The sequence below is a fragment of the Manacus candei genome, unplaced genomic scaffold, assembly GCF_025592945.1.
Source record: "Manacus candei isolate 608988 ecotype Guabito, Panama unplaced genomic scaffold, ASM2559294v1 h1tg000049l, whole genome shotgun sequence".
Taxonomy (NCBI): domain Eukaryota; kingdom Metazoa; phylum Chordata; class Aves; order Passeriformes; family Pipridae; genus Manacus; species Manacus candei.
In genome coordinates, this window is record NW_026138097.1 from 16,474,368 (window position 1) to 16,493,491 (window position 19,124).

Consider the following 19,124-nt stretch of genomic DNA (forward strand, 5'->3'; position numbering starts at 1 on the left):
TCTTACAACACTATCCCTTTATCATCTAACTCAATCTGTTCTCTATTCCCTTTACACCTAAGCAGCAGTATTCTGGAGGAGGAAATCTGCCTAGACAGAAAGCTGGCAGGATGCTGATCACATTGTGTCAGTCTTACCATGTTTTATGGGCTACATAGAAGACAATACTAAACTAAAAACCCTGCCTAATTAATAGTGAAGAAAGACTTAGTAGTTAATGCTGTTATTTTCTACGTAAGTGAGAGCCAGTGTGAACTCCAGGATAGGAAAAAACAGAAGTAGGGAAGCAGCTGTTTGTATTTTTTGCAACTTCACTTGTCTTTTTAACTGAGATCCTTAAGTTGAACTGCAGATTTTCAAGTAAACATATATATATATACAAAAATTCAGATAAAAGTCCTTAACATTGTTAAACTCAAATATGATACAAAATTAATTATTTTAATGTCCTACTGTGTAGAGCCTAATTTTACAATGCTACTTGTAAGTGGAAATGTTGACTAAAGTAGTTATTATCTGAAATGCTGTAGAATTAAATAATATTTTACATAGATAAAAATACAGCATTTGTATTACATATACACCATTTGTTTAAGGTGAAAATGAGATTAGAAAAATAAATGCTTATATTGGGAAAGAGCAATATTGGGAAAGAGGAGTTGGAAAACCTATAGAATGAATGTGACTGACCTCTTTAATCAGTTGAAACAGTAGGAAAAGAATATCAACCTGAGGATAACAAATCCTCTTTATCAAGAGGTGAGTAAGAAATTCACCAACCTCTCAGTCCCAGAAAACAAAAGGACTGATTTAAACATTCAAATATTGATGCAATTAGCAAAATTCCCTGTCATTTGAGCAATTCAAGATCAGATATGTCTGCGTTCCCATTCCTCTTGCCTTTCTTGTTCTCTATCCCAGCTCCATACTCACATAATACTCTTAGTATTCTAAAGTACTTAGAGTTATTAATTAAAATTAATTAAAGTACTTAAAGTTATTAACTTAAAGTTATTAATAGATTGATAGTTATTATTTCACTTTTTTGAACTTGTTTAATAGGAAAATGGCTGGCAAAGAGATGAGTTAAACACTAGTATGCAATATCTGATGCCATCCTACCTGGTGTCATTGCTGAAATTTCTATTTCTGCAGTTCCTATCCTCTTCTTACTAACTGAAATCATATGTTGCTCAAGTCCTAAAAAAAATTCAAACCCAGAGATTTTGTCAGTGTACAAAACTAAGATGTCTGTACTCTAGCATCAAGGCTAGATTTTATATGAAAAGACTAAGTATTAAATATTTCCAGTTTAATCTAGCAGCCATTTTGTTGACTTCTTGCAAATGTTGTAAGTAAGAAATTAAGCCTCTCCTTCCCTTTTTGACAAGACTGATAAGAAACAGGTATCTAATGAACAAAATTACAGTAGTTATCAAATCAAATTGCATTAAAACAAGTGTGTGCAATCAATCTCTTTTGATGGGTAGTGCTGCGCAGGTCCTGAACTAGAGGTCATTCACATCCAAGTCTAGAAGGGTAAGCTCAGGTCAGCATATGACTGTGTGAACACAAGTCTTTAAGAAGTGGTGACCTTTCAATGGCATTCAAATTGTATTTGCACTTTTGGTTTCAAATCTGCTAAGGTACCTGAGGTGTATATGAAACTAAATTTAGTTTGGCTGTGTGGTGGGTTGACCCTGAGTGGACACCAGGTGTGCACCAAAGCTGCTCTATCTCCTCAGCTGGACAGTGGAGAGAAAATACAATGAAAGGCTTGTGGGTTGAGATAAGGTCAGGGAGAGGTCACTCACCAAATTGCACTCATAGGAAAACCGGACTCATCTTGGGGACATTAGTTTAATTTATTACCAATCAAGTCAGAGAAGGGTAATGAGAAACAAACCCAAATCTTAAGAACACCTTCCTTCCACTCCTCTCTTCTTCCCAGGCTTAAATTTACTCCGAATTTTCTCTGCTTCCTCCCCGACAAATGGTGCAGAGGACAGGAAATGCAGGCTGCATTTGGTTCATCACACCTGGTCTCTGTTGCTCCCTCCTCTTCAGGGGCCACTCCTCACATTCTTCCCTTGCTCCAGCATGGGGTCCCTCCCTTGGGAGACAGTTTATCATGCACTTATCCAGTGTGAGTCATTCCCAGGGGCTGCAGTCCTTCAGGGTCACAAGTCCTGCCAGCAAACGTGCTCCAGTGTGGGCTCCTCTCCGTAGGTCCACAGTCCTGCCAGGAGCCTGCTTCAGCGCCTCCTATGGGGTTACAGCCTCCTTTGAGCATTCCCCTTCTCCACTGTTGAGTCCTCCACGGGCTGCAGGTAGATCTCCGCTCCCCCATGGACCTCCATGGGCTGCAGGGGAACATTCTGCCTCACCATGGTCTGCACCACAGGATGTATGGATATCTCTACTCTGGCACCTGGAGCACCTCTTCCCCCTCCTAGTTCAGTTGTCAGGTTTTCCAGTACTTTGGAGGAAGGCTGAAATTGCTGCTACCAGCTCATCAGATGGGATGTATTTTCAAACGTAAGTGGGCGTGGTACAGGAAACTTTTGTTTCAACCTTCTTCCTTTTCTGAGACATCCTACGTTGAGTGAATACTGGGGCTACTGATAAAGTAAGGGGTGCAGTGAATATCCATAATGTATAATCTCATAGGCTGAGAAGAGAGGATGACTCTTTTGTTCAGAGAGTACCTTGAGGAGATTTAAAACAAGCATCCAGACTTGTGTTCACATATTTATGCTGACTAATATGGGCACTTGAGAGCTCAAGGTACTCTGGAAGTCATTAGAATGTAAGCTGCAAAATTACATAAGCATTCAAGAACATGAACTTTTTCCTTCTAATACAGTTTCATATTTGAAAAATTGAATACGGTGTTAAAGTAGAACTTGTGGTCTTTTTCATCTTTTAGTAAAGTACCAGCCATCTATGTTTCTATTCATTTCCTAAATCTTCAGCTAAAAGAAGAGTAACTTCAAGTAGCTGTGCTGCAAATCTGTAGGGAATACTTCCTTCAGGGAAACTGAAGAGCACTGTGGAGCTACACAGTGCACTTTATATTTTTCACAGGTGCTTAGCATGTGCATCTCCTGTTGTAAAGCTGAAAGCTTTGTGTAGGGGAATGATGGGGCTTCAGAAGTGCTCAGTAACCATTGCCACCGTTGTGTTCACTGACATGCAAACAAGGAGCCTTTCATAGAATCACAGAATGGTTTGGGTTGGAAGGGACTTCAAAGATCATCTGGTTCCAACCCCTCTACCATGGGCTGGGACACTTCCACTAGACCAGTGAAGGTCAGCTGATCAGATTTCAGTGATGGTACTTCCAATTTCAAATGTTTGTAGCAATCAAGAGTTGAGAATTTGTTTTTTAAAAACACTACACAGCTTTTACTATTCCGTGCAAGTCAGTAGTCAGTTCATACCTGACTGCCCTATCAGGATGACAGTTGATCTGGAAAGAGTGGCAGATAATTCAGGCAAGATCAGGTCACATGTTTTGTATATCCACCTAAAATGGAAAAATCCAACTGCACAGCGCACTAATTTCATGAGTTCCACTTGATTTTTGTTTTCGTTTTCAACTTTTTTAAAAAAGTAAGATTGGAGTTCTTTATTTGACTTGCTAGCTAAGGCTTTTTAAAATGTAAATAGCAGTCTTGTACCTCTAATACAGATTGCTGTGAAGCTGAGAGAAGGAGAGTCTGACCTACTCTTACAAAAGAAAACAAAACTGAGAAAGGGCGGAACATAGGACCAGAGACATCCAAGGTTTCCCACCATATAGTAATGGATATGACCTTTAATATGGAGGCCTTTGGATCAGATTTAGGTTGGCATTAAAATTTTCTAATAAATTCCCTGCTGAATCTCAGAGTTTTTTTCCTCAGATTTAATTCAATAAGATCACAATAAAGCAAGTGCTGTCTGTGCTATTGTAATTGCTCTCAGCAGGCTCATAATGTTATTGCAGAAAAGTGCGAGCTACTGTGCTTTTATTCCTTTCTTCAAGCACTCTCCTTCCTACATGCTTGCTCCCCTTGCTCTCAGGTCTACCCTAAGTAGGAAGTGAAGCTGTTTTAGATGCCATTTCCTTCTCATTTTAACATGATTTTAAAGTAATGCTTTCCTGAGTCTCTTCAGCAAAGGGAATAAAAACATAGCCTGTCTTATTGCAGAATAATTGGAGACTTGTGTTTCCTTTCCTTGCTTTTCATCCAACCGTGCATTAAATTCAGTCTTTTCAGTTCTTAAAAACTGGTATTCCTTAACATGCAATGCTCCTTTTAACACTCATTAACAGGCAAAGTTCATTTTAGCTTAGTGCTTCTAGGGTTGTGGAATAGATGTACAGCTAAAGGAGATCTCTTAGGCACTTGGGGAGAAACACTGAATGCCCACTGTCCTGTGTTTTGTAATAAAAATGACAACTTGCAACTCATCACAGTGAGGTGTATATATTTAGGGTCCTGCATTTGTAGGTTAATACCACGTCTTTTGCAACCTGACTTTCAGAACAATGTTGCTAATGTGGCGTTTCTTGTATGAATGCAAATTTATGCTTAGCATGCTACTGATAGAGCTGTTACTAAGGTATTGGATGTAGATCAGTACAGTAAATAATGCCCAGCAGAGTGCTGTGATCACGGTTCTCTGTGTAATTCTGTGTGACTTTGACAGACTCAGTCAGTGCAGTTTCAGTATCAACCCTGCATGAGCTACACTAGCTGTACTGTAAGTTTCTGGACACAACACCCTCCTTTTTGCAATCAGACCCACTGTCTGAAATGTCGGCTTTCTGTTTGTAGTGATGGAGCTGTGTACATCGTGGCCGTTTCTTTCTTAGCAAATGAAGAGATGGCTTAAAACTTTGTAACTGGATCACATGATGAGTATTTTGGGACCATGATGGACCAGTCTTTTAAGTGTGGGGCTAGATAGGTTCTTCTTGACTGTGAACATAAAGTAATAGTTAATGTTTCTCTACCTCGGCATAACTGATAGCTCAGGCCTTGGCAGTTTCAGAGGACCAGCCTGGACATAGCTGAATGCTCCTGCCTGGTATTTGGTTTCCTACACTCTAACGAGCTTCAGACTTACTCATCTCCACCCTCTTGGTCCATTATCTTCTTGCACCATTTTTCCCGGGATGCAGAATGTCTACCTGAAGTGTCATGCACAGACATGTGTGCCTATCTCCAGATAGGAAGGCACTTACATGCAGGCATTTACAGTTCTGTGCCCATGGCATTCATTGCTGCCAAATAAGCCAGTCTCTGTACAGAAGAAAATTACTGGTATGGATATTCCACTGCTTATGAGCAGAGTCAGCTAACATATGTACAGTGGGATATGTCCTCTTGCCCACGTGTGATTGATTGGAAATGAGGAGCAACAAAAGATGTTTTACAAAGGCAATTCCAGGTCTAAAAACCCTCCCCTGGCACAGCTTAAGGCTTACAGGCTTAAGACTGTGCCCTCTTGTCCTACTGCTGGTTGCCTGGGGAGAAGAGATCGACCCCCTGCCTCACTCCAACCTCCTTTCGGGTAGTTGTAGAGAGTGATAAGGTCTCCCCTGAACCTGCTCTTCTCCAGGCTAAAACAACCCCAGCTCCCTCAACCACTCCTCATAGGGCCTGTGCTCCAGTCCCTTCACCAGCCTCGTTGCCCTTCTTTGGAAACTTTCCAGAACCTCAGTGTCCTTCCTAAACTGAGGAGCCCAGAACTGGACACAGCACTCAAGGTGCGGCCTAACTAGTGCCAAGTACAGGGGCAGAATCACTGCCCTGGTCCTGCTGGCCACACTATTCCTGATACAGACCAGGATGCCACTGGCGTTCTTGGCCACCTGGGCACACTGCTGGCTCATTTTCAGCTTCCTGTTTATCACACTTAGGATGATCTGTTCCATAACCTTTCTGGGCACCGAGGTCAGGCTGACAGGCCTGTAGTTTCCCAGGTCTTCCTTCTGGCCCTTCTTGTGGATGGGCATTACATTAGCCAGCTTCCAATCATCTGAGACCTCCCTGGTGAGCCAGGACTGGTGATAAATGATAGAGGGCTGCTTGGTGAGCTCTTCTGCCAGTTCTCTCATCACCCCTAATACTCCTTAGCCTCTCTACTTCTTCTTTAAGCTCTGACACTAAACAGAGCAAATTATTCACCTGATTGCACCGTACGCAGGCGTCTCCCACACTGTCCTCTGGTACTAACGCCAGGCTCAGGCACTCCCAACAGCCAGTGACCTGAACAGCTGCATCCTTCTTGGGGGGTTCTGTCTGGGTTAGAACGTTCCTGCTGGCAGCAGCAGCAATGGCTTTTGATTGTTTGGAAACCATTGCTGGATCTAGTTGAGTTGGAGAGAGAAAAAAAAAAAAAAGAAAAACAACCACCAAACAAATCCATGCACACCTACCACGCAACCCAGCAGCAAGAGCCGTGAGAGTGGCTGTGAGCCAGGAGAGTGGCTGTGAAATGATGTTACTGACCTGAAGCATTTCAAAAATTTTGATTCTGAAGCCTGCTGTAGTTTGAGCTTGCAGTTTCTGAGTTGGGTTAACACTACCCTGAGTCAATGTTGAGACATAATCAGACTGTTGCTTTGTAAATGAAATAATGAAGTGTTTATGTGTGATTTCCTGCTATAATTGGTATTTAAACTGTACTTTGAAAAGATCAGAGTCTACATCACATGATGGTAGGATCTGGAACTTGTTTTTCAAACTTGACTTCTAGTCATAGAGACATGAAGTCTTCCAAATTCCAGGTTTGATTTATAATAGTTTGTGTATTAACTGTAGAAACATGAGTGAATAGTCAGATAGCCCTTTGGGGTTTTTTTCAACTAAAGTAGGAATCTGGCTTGAGTTATTTAGATAAAAACTCCTGTGATTCAGATAGACTTTCCCATAGTTTTCCTGTAGATCTCAGCTGTGAAGTAATGGTTTCTTTGCAGGATTTTGGTAAAGCAGCAAAAATGAAACCTAGCTTCCTTGCCAACTCTTGGCAATTTACATGTATGAATTGCCATTGCCCAGGGCCTTCTGAAGTGCTCTATGAATTGTAATAGCATTTATGAATCAGTCTGCTTTCAGATGTCAAACAGCATATATTTAACACTCATTAGCCTAGATATAACATTTTAAAATCCTGCCACTCTTGCAAAAAATTTCAATTCCACATACCAATTTTACCCTAGCTATTACAATCATCCATCAAACTGCACAATGTGGGATGCAGGATATCCCAGCATGGAATATAGATTCAATGGTTAAGAAAACTCACTGCACTCAAAATCTGGGGTTTTTTGGATTACAGAGACAGAAATTTAGCAGTTTTTAAAATTTCTAGGCAGAATGTCCTGCATTGTGGTAAGTAATAGAAAGTTTCATCTCTCTTCCTTGCACAGAAAGCAGGAGGTGAGGAGGTCTGACTATGGTATTAGAAAGACTTGGCATTTTGACCTGAATTTTAACTGTGATATTATTACATTTATTTATAAATGTTCCACTCTTTACCACTCTCAGTCTCTTAAGTGTAGTGTTCACAATGAACCCATCAGGTCAGAACACTTTTGTAATAGAAACCGTTAAATACTTCCCAGTCCCATCTAAAATTTTTCAAAGAACTGAGAACTTGATCTCCTGATTTAATACAAAGAATCTTTCCATGACATTTCCTTGGAATGGTAATAGGGGGATTTCAGATTCCTATTTGTTTTCTTTTATATAGTATTGGATAAACAGGGCAGTTAGTAGAAGTCACATTGAGGGGGGACAATGTAAATTCTGTGTTACTGAGATCCATTTAAGCAGTGTCTCTTCTGGAAATATTCCTATATTGAAAGAATCAATTGCACATATTTCTGATTTGGAAATGCTAGGAGTTTGGGCAGATACAGCAAGCATCATATGATCTACTGGACTTTTACCTTTGGTTTCGTGGACTAATTGTTAATCCTGGGATCAGTCGGAGGGGGAAAAGCAAACAAAGCTGTAAACATTTCACATACTTTTTGTGTACTCAGTCTTCATAATGAAGAAGACTGCATGCAGAGGTTTTTCCTGGAGTTGCTCCTGCTATTCTGCTCGTATCTTAAATGGCTCTGGGTAGCGTGCCCTTATTTAGGTACTGTGCTGTGCACTCCTTCCTTTTGGCTGCTCTATATATGTATGTGCTTATCCACCTCCAGATAATTTTAAACTCTGATCTTAAACCTTACTATCCTTCAATTCGTGTTTTAAAAGGAGAATAATAAAAAAAAAAAAAAAAAAAGCCGGAAGAGCAACTTAACGACAAAAGAAGGTTTCTGTAAGAGGCAGGTCTGAAATAGGAAGCCACGTCTGCTCTGCTCCAGCTGGCTGTTCTGCCCGTCTGTGTCTCCAGGTCACATTTGTATTGGTTTTGGATTAAGTAATGTGACAACATGGTTCAAGTGCCAAGAAACCCAAGAAGAGGAGAAGGAGCTGATGACATTTCTTGCATTAATGTTCCTGCTCTTTATTATCCCATTCAGGAGACTGTGACTCAAATGATGCTGCAATGCCGTTTCCAATATCCCATTGAGATAAAAATCGCACCCTTAGTAAAAATCTGTGCTGTACTATATTGATATACCGGGCCACTTTTAGAAACATGTTTTTTGCCAAAATTTTCCAATTGGGGTTTAGCTGAGATTCAGATTTTGGAGGTATTAACCTCTTTGAAAATTCAATATCGGTTTTCTTTCTGGTTGTGAAAGCAACAGGGAATTTTGGGATGACAGGAATGGAAATATCAATTTTCAAATATTTGTTTGGATTGTGATACTGTATATTTAGAATTAAGCATTTTGCTGCTATTGTAGTGAGTACAAAAATGCACCAAACTTGTGGTTTCTACGAATACTTAGTCTGTTCTTGTTAGCAGACTGTTGTCCTGTGCTGTAGGTATCAACACACAGTTATTTTGACTTGTTTCTACCATTTGTTACTGAACTAAAATACAAGAAGCTTATGGTTACATATCAGAAGATAAGGCTACCAAGATAGACAGCAAACCAATTACAACTGTATGTGACAGTGAATGATACCAAAGGTACAAAACAGTGACTCTACACAATTCAGGGCACTGCTCAGCCCACCTTGATGGTGTTTCTGCAGGGGACTGCACTCCTGATGTGGTCCCATAACTGCTCTCTCCAGCACCTCTCTGGAGGGAAGGGGGAGCAAGTTGTTACCCCACAATTGGAGCGAGTGAGTGTCTCTGTATCCCAGGACTTGCACATGGGGTGTTGAAGTCTTGTATCACAGGCAGGTGGGAAGGATGAAGAGGGTATCAGTAAAACATTGTATTTTGCAGATAGACTGCACTTTCTTGACTCCCTACCTGATGAACTTCTGGTTCCCACTGGAGCCACATCAGAGGAATGAAGGATATTCCCACTCATGACAGCTCCACCTTGCAGCCTCCTTGGAGGGTCCAAAATATGTAATAGTCCTGCAGTGTTTAGTGATTTCATGATACAATTTTTTGTAGGGGTATTGTGGAAGATTCGGGTGTTCTTTCCCGTATAAAACACGTAGTAGGGGGTTTAGTGGTTGTTATTGGTTTTAGTATTTGATGGGTTTGGTATCTTCAGAGATTATTAGTGCTAGTATATGATTGTTTTAACCTTTAACTAAACTCATGCTTTCTTTTCATCAGAAGTCTTTTGGAAAACAATGGCTAAGGCATGTAATGCATTCCTCTCCCCAGAATTTTCAAAGGCATTTTAAGAGAGAGTTATGTGTTTGCTGCATAGCCCTTACTCGTGGGAACACATTTCTTTCAAAGCTATCTTTGGGCACTTAACTATAAGGCAACAAACAGGTGCTGTTGTAAAATGCTCCTTAATAAACAATTTAAGGGTTTTTTACCCATGGTACAAATAGTTGTTGGTGTAGTCTTTTCGTCCAAAAGATTGAAACCACATGTAAGGACCATGCTTCTGTGACACAACTTTAATTATAGATATTTTTGCAGTACCCTATATGAAATGGTAGTCACCATTTAGTGAAAAAGAGGATGCATGGAGAGCAATGCCACAGCTAAAGAACGAATGTGAAGGACCTGACACTGGAGAAAAGGTCTCTCCTGAGATGAAAGAAAACATTTAAGTAGTATTAATGGAATTTGGCAAGAGTAAAGTAGTGTAATCCCTTTGCCCTATAACAGTGGGAAAGCTGTGTATATTCATGCTTGTTCTATTTTTGGATACCTAAGAAACTTGTGAAGACTGTGAGGTAATGAAAGAACAGAATTTTTGAAAAATCACGTTTTAATTCTGGTTCTGCCACAAACTTCAGTCATGTAGAACATGATTTATGCATTTTATCTTAGCCTGTTTGCTTGGATTCTCCCTTCTTAAAGCAGGTAATCCTTCACTTATATGTACCAAAGTTGGTTTACAGCTTGCTTAATATAAAAATGCTTTTTGGTGTTGGGTACTGTGAGTATATTTTTCTTTCAGGAAATGCCTTTTAGATTTTCAACTTTCCTTTAGACAGCTTACAGTGGCTTGGATTTAAAGTTCATGGGAGTTTTGAATTTGTTCTCAAGGATCCCAAAGAGTTTATTTTAGTTCCTATGTAATCTGTGAAGAAATTCAAGTTTACTTTTTTCTTCCTCAGTTTTGAATTCTAATTCCATTGAGCATCTGGGAATGGAAACCTTAATAAGCAGTAGACATCGAGCAAATTATTGTTAAAACTTGTGAGCATTGGTAATGAATTTCTTGATTATTGTTGAAAAGCACCAAGTATAGAAACATTTTGGCCAGACATTACAGAGACACAGTGGAAGTTTTCTGGTTGTTTAAAACTGAGTAACATTTTATTCTTAATTCTGTTGTGAGCTTGTGTGGAATTGACTATAAACCTGAAGTTCAACCTTTGTTATTTCACTGGCACGTATCTTTGCAAAAATGAACGTCAAACTGGAGTCAAGAAATGTTAACTGGAATACTGTGTAATGTCAGAGGAAAATATATTGCTGTAGTCTGTCCCCAATAACCAACAGTTTTACATCATAGAGGTTGGTTTGTTTGAATTGGAGATATTGTGAATAGGAAGGAAATTAAATCATTATAAGCCATACTCTTAAAAGAATCAGTGGTATCAAATTACCACTGCATAGATAGTATCAGGCTAGAAATGTTACTCATTTGCCTATTGATCTCACATGTAAAGCTGGTTTTCAGTTGACCTCAGTCAGAAGGGGGCTGAATTTTGCCTCCATATAATGTTCTGTACCTGAGGTTTCTGTACTCCATATCAAAGGATGCTGTACACTTGGGCATTAGGTATCTGTCTAGCCTGATTATTGAGTACAAGTAAAGTATGCCTCTGCAGAAAATTGAACGTACTTTTTTCCCACCAAATCAGCTTTCATTGCACTAAGAGGATCTCAGAGTGCTTGCTGTTATTTTGTATATCAATATTTCAGCATATCTCTCTGTATTGTGTGTATGTAAAGGGCAAGTAATTTTTACTTTTGTAATCAAAGTTTGATGTATAAATTTTATTGATGGCACACTGCGATTTCAGTTTTTCAGAATTTAGTAGGATTTTCTGGGTTTGTGTGCTTTTGGTAGAGTTGTGTTGTTTGATTTTGGTTTTGTTTTTTTTGTCATGCCCTTTATAAGTCACATTTTCATTAATTTTATTTATCATACTGTGTCAAGACACCTGCGGGACTGATGCATTCTCAAAATACAGGTGTTTTTTTATTTTTACTGTTTGAGCTTGATTGAACACTAAAACAGTGTTCTAAAGCTGCAGTATATTTTCTGTAGTTTTACAAACAATTATTTTGGTTATTGACAGTAATTTTTTGTGTCTGGCTGTGAAATTCTTCCAACTTTGTTACACTCTTTCCTACCCCTGAACATGGTTTAAATATATTTAGAAAGAGATGTATCTATTGGAGCTATCTTTATTTATCAACAGAGAAATGACAATTAGGAAAAACACTTAGGAAAATTAGTGAATCTCTTCTAAAGGAATATAGAAAGGGTATGTGGAGTGGCAGAAACACCTGTGAAATATTGACAGAAAGTGACAGAAACACTTTCTGTTTCTTTGGAAGGAAAGCCTAAATGATTGACTTAACAGAAAAAATTAATATAGTTGTTTTTTCTTTTAGAGAAGCAAAAACCATTTGTAATTTTTTTGTAGGCTACATGACATTCTTCGTTGTCAAAAGACTGACTCTTTGCTCCCCTATGACATGCTGATATTTAGCATACTAGTGAGACTCTGAATTCTTATAGACCCAGTTATGGAAAGTCAGGTAAGTGGCATTTTTCTTTATTATATTGCACAGCTTTGAAGTTGTACACAGTTGGTATACAGATACAATCTAAAACTTAACGTAGGAGACATGCGCAATATAATAATATTAAAAAGCCACTTACCTGTTTGTGCAGCCAATTCCATGGCACAGTACTCACTGTATGGTGGGCATGGAGATCCCTGTACAGTGCACACAGCTGGCTAAGTGTTGACCACTGTGTTTGGAAGTGTTTGACCACTGCTATTCAAACTTGGGTTTTCTTAAGGTTGAAGGCCACAAGGGCAGGTGACATAGACTGGAAATCACTGCAAAGCTGCTCTGATTTGCTAGCGCTCGTACCATTTTCTACTGCCATATTAACAGGCATCAGCAGTGACTCATTGAGTTTACAGAGCTAAAAGCTACTCTTAACAGTAGTGTCTTGAACTTTATTATTGGTTTTGTTCTTTCACTTGTGCAAAGAAACTTTACAAAAATGATTACAGTGAACTAAGGATAACACTACTGTCTAGCTACACAAAGCTTGGGAACTTGAGCAGGAATAATGTTGCATACTTTTATTGTGATATAAACAATTTCCAAATGCCAGTATTGTTTAAAAAAGCAAATTCTGTATCTGTAAATTATGCAGAGCAGAAAAACAATGTTTAATTTGGTCATGGTATATACTTGTCAAACCTATAATTTCCATTGTTCTTTCTTAAAAGTAATCATGTAACTATTCTCTGGTACATGTGCTGCAAGTTATTTTTCATGTAGAAAATGACATTTAAGTACTACTTAGGAGAGATTTCTATCCAAATCAGTTTTCAGATTTTAAGCCTATTTGTTTTAGCCTTATTTTTTAAGACCAATGTATTTAAAATCATTTTTAAAACAAACATGTTTTAATTTGTGGGTCTCCGCTGTATCACCTATTGGATCTAGGAAGAATCTTGCTCATACTTCGTGGGAGAAAATACTGCTTTGGGAATAGATAAACACTGGAATTTCAATCAACATCATGAATTTTTCTGAAAACTTTTGCAGGGTAAGAATGGACATTTGACTAAAACAACTGTTAGTCTTAGCTGTTGTAGCATCACCACTTGCCATAAGAAATGAAAAATAAAGTTGTGGGCATAAAAGAGTGGTGGATCCATAAGGTTACACCTGAAGCAAAAGTTGTAATTGCTAAATTGTTTCTATGAAATTCTGCTTCTTTTTTTTTTTTTCCCCCCCAATGGAAGTAGAAGTTCGGGTGTACTTTTGAACTTCAGTTTGTGGAAAACTGTGCGCGTTTCATCCTCATTGCAGGGACAGCTTTGACAAGACAAGAAAAGTGTTTTAATATCACCTTCAACGCCACCCTTGCCTGTCATAATGAGAAAGATGCCTGTTTGGTGACTGCTTTTTCCAAACTCAAGCCAGCTGCCTCCAGCTAGGCCTTTCTTTGGGAAGATCAATCACCAGACTGCATATATATCTCTTGGGAAATTCAATGCATGTGAACAGTAAGCACAAACAGCAGTAGAAATTCCCTATTTCAAATTTTTCACTGACTTTGAAAGATTTCCTAGTCATCCTGGTAATATTTAACAACCATAAATAAAGAGCACTTTTTATAACTAAAATAAACAGCAAAGCATTTTTATTAATTATTAGGCATGAAAACAAATCTCTTTTCTCGTATCTAAGATTGGTCCTCCAGATAAGGTTATAGGTATATTATCCTGATAATGTAGGTAATTTATGATACAGCCAGAGGTGTAATTGGTCTGTGAATAAAGAGAGGCTTTTAGCTTCCAGGGATAAAAAGTATTTTTCATGAATATTAAGTAAACTTTAATGATTGAAGAAAAGAGCAAAGTAGAGGACAGTCGTTTATATCCTCTCTAAACTGGCCTACAGCTACATTAATGTTTATAACAGATTTAGAACATAGGTAAAATAACAGTAAGGATTTCCTCCTCTTTTTCCATACCCTTTCCACCACTGTTTAAACATACATAGAATTAAAAGGGTGAAGGTTATCTGCTTATTTACTGTAATTTACAGGAGACATTAAAGAAAAATGGAAAGTAACTGTAACCAGTGCTGTGTGAGAAGTAGTGATAGATGGCAATTGAATGGTTTGAGGCTATTAATTGTAATGAGATTATACTAGTTGAGATAGCTCTGATACCAGCTGCTTGAAATATTAGTTATTTCAAAGACAAAATGGATTATAAATTATTAGTAAATCTGTACCTACGTGATTAAACCCACTTGTAAACTGTCTAACGTCGGTACTATTTCAAGTTGTAACTCAGTCTTTGTATACCGGAAAGAGAGTTAAGAGGTAAATTTAGGGGTTACATGGGAATATGTGGAGTTACTAAGTTACTTGTGAGACTGGGAATTTCCTGTGCTTTCTGCTTTTTTAATGAATTTTTGTTCAGCCTTAAAGTTTTCCTAGACCACCACTAGTCTTTTCATCTGACTCGAGGATACTCTGGAGGAGAAGGAAGCTGCTGCTCTAAGGCAAATTTACTAACTTTCTTAACCACATGGGGGAGATAAAAAACAGCAGATCTATGCAGCCTTCACACAGGTCACAGATACAGTAATGGCATCCTTGAATTTCCACTCTGGGGTCTGCCATTGCTAGACAGTACTGGTCTCAGTTACACAATATTTTTTTCCAGTAGGATGGAGAAAATATGTTGCACTGCATGGGTCTTCGTGGTAATACCACCCCTAGTCATTCTTCTTATCATTAATCAAATGTTGCTTATTGAAGCAGATACAAAATTACTTAATGGTTTGGTATGGATTTATTGAATTTTAAGGAATGATAAATTGAAACAGTAGAAGTGGAGGAATAGTTTAAAATAGCTTAAAAAAATTCCTATTAACTTCTCCATATAGCTACTGAATTTCACCACGTTTGCACACTCTCTCATGCACATATAAACACTTAAGGATTCCAGTCTCCTGCACAAAATAATTAAACAAAGCTGAAAGGCCTAACAGTGTGTACATCCAAAGCAATGAAGGGGATAAAAAGCAAGAGGACATCTTTTTCCATTTATTTTCTCCCATCACTGTTGTTTCATTCCAAGCTTGAGGCTTTCTCATTGATGTGTTGTAGGTGGCATGTGGATATTTGTAGAAGGATGTTAGCAGAGTAACGGGCATTTTGGATAGCTATTTTTTACTCTTCATTTTTTTACATAAAGGTTTGGTTGGGTCATTACAAACCTTGGCATTCTAGATATTCTGTTATATGCACTATTAAAAGTGCAATCATCCATGGGAAATATTCTCCAAAAATGTTCTGTTGGTAACTCTAATAGTAAACAGATGTAGTTTATACAAAGTAATATGGGTATCACAGTTCCTCTCAAGTGCCTTGGGCTGGAGCTAGGATTCAGGGGCAGGAGGGCTCCTGTTTTCATTCTGCATTGATTTTTTTGTCCTGTGATCTCTCAGTTTCTGTTCCTTTTTGGCCATTTCTTCTAGTTGAGGAACAATTCTCTCTTTCTCACTCCTGCTGAGTATCTGATGTTTGGTCTCTGCTCAATTGCTGCAGCAGCTTGCTCCATTTTTTTTCATTTTGCTTCGTTGTCAGTGCTCAAAATGTTTTCCTCTTTTGGCATTGTAACTTTTGGCCTCCAGTGGCTTCTTCCCTTTCTCCATGGGACCCAGAATGAGTCTTTCCTCTGCTGATTGTAAAAGGCAGGGTCATCTGGCTGCTCTCTGGGAATATCCCACGCATGGACAGGACACATTGGTTCCTTGTCCAGAGATCACAGGCATCAAACCACTTCACAGAGCTGTCTGTGGGGGATACCATATTTAGCAAACTTCTGCAGATTCTGTATGCCTGGAAACTCCAAGATCTCCCTTCCCCATAAGCTACTTTCTCAGGTTGCCCACTGCAAATGCACATAGGGCAAGTTATTGAAAAGAGAAAGATTGTTTGTCAGCCTTTGATGTTTATAGAGATGTGATATCCATAAAAAAATTCGTAGCCCACCCTCATTCTTGTGTTCATTAGAGAACCTGTGCCTTACATTTCCTTCATCATGAAATGAGTCATCTCTTAAAGGACTAAACTTTCCAGTTATTTCAGGTAGTTCTCTCAACTAGGAAGTTAAATGTTAGTTCTATGAAGTGTTGTTATTTATACACACTTTTAAAAACAAAGAGATTATTTATAGGTAGAGGTAATTGTAATAATTTTACATCTCTTAATCCAAAAAGCCGAGTATTACACATTTCACATAATGTGTGAATACTATTTTCAGACTGCTATTCTGAGAGTTGATTTGTTTCACAATACAACTGTAATGAAATTAACAGAATACTGTGCCCATATAATTTGCTCTGAGGTTAGTTTTGGGTTTGTTTTCAAACTTTATAAATACCCGTATAAATGCACTTGTCAGGTATTTTTGCATTTTTAAAAATGCTCCATTACCCCCAACCCAAGAGGTGAAAAAATAAGAACTACTAGGTACAGACTTAACATCCTCAGCCTTGTTTTGGCTTCTAATTCCTTGAGTGTTTTTGCTTTCTTCTCTGCTTATTTAGATCTTCAGTTTTCCACTCAGATGTTTTCTGACTTTTAATATTGTCTGAGAATCAAGCAAAAAATGCCATACTGCTAATTCTAATTACAGTAGGTACTAGAGCTGGTAAGGTAACCCTTTATCATTCACTGTCATTCTGTTCCAAGTGTCAAGCAGGCATTTCCCATCTCTACTGTGAAGGAGTTCAGCTGCCTTGTACTGTGTAGGGGAAGTAGTCCATTCAGCAGAAATAATTAGAGACTATAGACTATTAAATGTAGAATATTTAATGTCCTGAATCCCCTATAGCTCTAGATAACTGTAGCAGAGCTGCTTATGATGGGAATTAAAAAAAGAACAAAATTATCATACTCTACTTTCAATATCAGTTGTACTCTCATGCCTTCCTCCAGAGGATGCATATGGCTGTTGCCTCTCTCTTTTGCCAGAGGGACTTAAAGCATTTTATGTCACTTTTACTTGCTCCATCACAGAAATCTCTGACTGCATCTTCACTCCAGAATCTTTTAAGCTGATGAGGAAGCATCAATCATCATTCATACCTTTACAATGTGGTGTTGAAGCAGAAGCACAATATCCCTGGAAGTTGCAGTGTTTTGCCAGTGTTCAGCTCAGGAAGGGATGTCAGAATTTCATCCCTTCTTTTTTAACCTTGCTCACATTTTCCTTAATGCAGTACAAAAATCCCTCTCACTCATTAGGCTCATTTATAAAGTGTGTAGTATAGATGACATTTCAGTTAGGGAAGGACATGTTGAAGCATTATGGTTGATTCAAGTGAGTAATAACACTACATATGACTTGAATGTCTTTTCTTGTGGGTGAAGGAAGAGCTTTTGGCTTCTTAATGTCTTGTCTTTTAAATTAAAGCAAAAGTTAATTCCCAAAGCCATAACAAGAATTATAACACAGGTTTTGCTGCTACCCTGCTTTATGTCTCACATGGCCACCTACCCCTGTTTAACGTGGGTGTAACAGGCTGTCTCACTGCAGGTGAAGAGTTCTGAATCAGCAGCAGTTGTGCAGGCACTTTGTGCTTGCTCAAGACTCAGTAATGTAAGGTGTGGTTGTAAATACAGCCCAGCAAGGAAGGGCAAAGCTGGCTGAGAATTTTGGTCTTAACATAAAGCTCCTTTCCCTGTAGCACGGTTTGTCATTTAGGAAGCAGTTAAAGGCTAAACTGGGAATGAAAAGTCGTATTCCAGAATAAACATGTAGAGGGCAAAGTGAAGAAAAGTGTATGTCATTCTTACCATGTGAGGAAAGTAATCACAGACATGCTTTTGTTTTCTAAAAATGGGTTTGAAGGGTGCCTCCTCCACATTAGGCAGTTCCCTGAATGATCATTTTTAATCTATTTTTGCATGTCTGCAAAGAAGCAGACATATCTTTAACATATATAACTGTTTGTTTCATTACACAGAGTTAACTACCTCTTCAGAAAGCTTTGATGTAGAATAAGGAAGATAGCACAGGTTATATACAGTTCTTTATGGGAATTCTGACAAGTACTTGCTGACCTTGTGATGATACATGCGTAAGAGAAATTTGTTGTCTTTATTATCTGCTGTGCAATGACTGTCACATAGGTCATGTCCACACAGGCAGGTATTCCTATTGATGCCCAGGCTGTTGGATCACTTTCTGGATGGCAGATGCTTTGAAGAATGGGAAGAACTGTCCTGTGGTTACCTGGCATCCATCGAAACCATTGCCAACACTGAGCTATTAGCTGATGATCACACAAGTTTTTAATAGGTGCGCAAGCCACCTATAGTTATTACACCACAGGTATTGATGTTGCATTGCCTACTGCTACCCTTATAGAAGTAGGGTCACTTTCTCCACAAAAATATTTGTGTCTTTTGCAGTTGGTTATTGTTTGTGTGTGCATTTGGTCTTGTAGTACTGAAAGAACTGTTGTGTTTCACTTCAAGGGTTGGTAGGTCTGCATCTACTGTGTTTAGATCTTAGTTTTGCTCTACATGTAGTAACAGTGGCCTTTTGCTATATAGAGTGTGCCTAGATGTAAGCAGCAGTTTTCAATGAAGCCTTACAATCTAGCCCATTCTCTTTATTATTATGAACAACATTTGAATGCATCGTAGCCCAGTTAATACATACATGTTTTAAGGCAGCTTTACTTTCTGCAATAGAGTTGTAGTAACCCTTGAGATCTGAGAAAACACCTGATACTGGAGCTATAATGTGAAGCAAAATATGCTTCTAGATTTGAAT

General features: G+C 38.6%; 1 protein-coding gene across 5 annotated transcripts in view; it reads left to right on the top strand.

The window, feature by feature from the left end:
* Positions 1-19,124, top strand: part of LYRM4 (LYR motif containing 4) — an 89,891-nt gene that overhangs the window by 33,124 nt on the left and 37,643 nt on the right. The window contains exons 3-4 of one of the 5 annotated variants that reach the window (XR_007906547.1): positions 12,213-12,285; positions 13,258-13,360. The exons of 2 other annotated variants lie outside the window; for them this stretch is intronic. The gene's annotated coding sequence lies outside the window, so the exon portion shown is untranslated. Of the gene's footprint in view, positions 1-12,212; positions 12,328-13,257; positions 13,361-19,124 lie in introns of all 5 variants that reach the window. 2 more of the 5 variants (XR_007906546.1, XR_007906545.1) reach the window with 2 other exon arrangements.